Source organism: Camellia sinensis, chromosome 2 (assembly GCF_055761805.1).
Source record: "Camellia sinensis isolate YWXY chromosome 2, ASM5576180v1, whole genome shotgun sequence".
NCBI lineage: Eukaryota > Viridiplantae > Streptophyta > Magnoliopsida > Ericales > Theaceae > Camellia > Camellia sinensis.
The window spans coordinates 191,886,306-191,888,110 of NC_138962.1; the positions used below are offsets into that span (position 1 = coordinate 191,886,306).

General features: G+C 50.7%; 1 long non-coding RNA gene across 1 annotated transcript; it reads right to left on the reverse strand.

The window, feature by feature from the left end:
- Positions 1-435: 435 nt before the first annotated feature.
- Positions 436-1,430, reverse strand: LOC145819770 (uncharacterized). The gene is made up of 3 exons (XR_014360541.1): positions 1,276-1,430; positions 990-1,196; positions 436-902 (listed from the first exon to the last, which is right to left on the reverse strand). It is a non-coding gene; the product is annotated as an uncharacterized LOC145819770 (long non-coding RNA).
- Between the last annotated feature and the right edge of the window lie 375 nt (positions 1,431-1,805).

Below are 1,805 nucleotides of genomic sequence, written 5' to 3' on the forward strand. Positions count from 1 at the left end.
GGGTGGGGTAATAACATCATGCATGAAGCGGGGCGGTGACCAATCAGGGTCAGGGTCAGCATGCTGGGTAAAATGTACGTGTGGGGAATATGGAGAAATGTATGGGGTATCATGTGGTGGGGTGACTGAAGTCGAAGGACCTGCTGTGGCTGGCGCTGAACTGGAAGGCACTGACGTGGACGAGACTGATGTGTCTGGAGCAGCTGCTGCAGTGTGTACACCGTAGTCCCCAAAATGCAGACGATCTACCCGATGGGCATGCTGGATCCCCTCGTACAATAACTCTCTGATCTCTACAAGGGCCTACAGACCAAGCTGTCCATCACGTCTGAAAATGGCGTCCTCAGCCAAGTGATATGACCTCCCAGCTCGAACCACCTGTAAAAAAAATAAGATATATTAGGCTATAGTTGACTGAAAATAATCAATTATGATATTAACAATTATCGGAGATATAGTACGCTACTCACCAATGACTCGAGAGAAGGCCCAACTCCCTGATATCCGGCCTCGGACAGGTGGCTCGGATTACCGACAAGTAGGTGTGTATGTCGCCGATACCACAACATGTAAGGGTCGGGAGAGGGGAGGACCCCATCGCTCCAGTCAGCCTGTACAATAGTGTCGCGACGGGCATCCCACAACTGTATGTATCGCATATGATGCTGACTCCAGTCAGTGCTGGCTCGGCCACGTCTATCCGTCGCATGCAACCGCCACTCGGTGTCACACCGATCCGGCACGGCCTGGACCCGACCAAACTGTCGGAGGACACGATCAGGGAGATGCCACTCAACCACGTCAAAACAAATGAGTGGTACTCTCGCCATCCATATATCCTCACCTAGGCGGCAGTAGTCTGGGAGCGTGTGGAGGACATCAGCATAAGGCTGCCAGATAAACTACAATAACGACAAGTCTATTAAAAATCGCTCATAAACATATACAGTCCATATGACAATTAAAATTTAGGTATTTAAATTTGATACCTCGCCGTCTATCATCCGGTCAAGCTGGTCTCTATACACGACCACTACGTGGGTCGATACGACCTCGTGGCTCATGTCAACCCTCCACCGGCTACCTCGAGGTCCGGCCGGCATCTGCATGTCTCCCTGCCCGATGGGAACCTCACCAGGAGCAACTAGTTGCCGCCTAGACGGGGCAATGCGAATCAATCTCTCCCACGCCCAAATCTGCAATAGTTTGAACGCAATTACAATACTGATATATGCCATACAATATGAATTGACATGTAATAAAATTCTTACTAACCTGTAGCAAGACAAGGGGTCCTCCGATCTGAGTCACACCCACCTGAGTGGCTCAACATAACATCCTATACAAGCATGCCAAAGCCGCGGCGCCCCAGCTGTACTGGCCGATGACGTCAATGTCTCTCAACAGTGGCAAATACATCAGCTTGAACAGGTTCTGTGACTTATCAGGGAGAAGTACCCCCCCAATAAGCCACAGAATATATGCTCGCGCATGCTGCTGCACTAACTCATTTGCAGCATCATCTGGAAAATCGCCCTGAAAATGCTCCGACAGCCACCTCACCCTCACTCTACCTACCTGCCTGTAAGTCTGCAGGTGTAGGTGCTACTCCCAATAGCTCAGCACATAGCGCTATCCACTGCTCCGTCGTCAATGATGGGTCAAGTCCAGTAACTGCTCGCCCATCAATCCGTAGACCGTATAGGACAGATACGTCCTGCAATGTGACGGTGGCCTCACTGGTCGGGAAATGAAATGTATGAGTCTCTGTGCGCCATCTCTCGACGAGAGCAGTAATGAGTGGG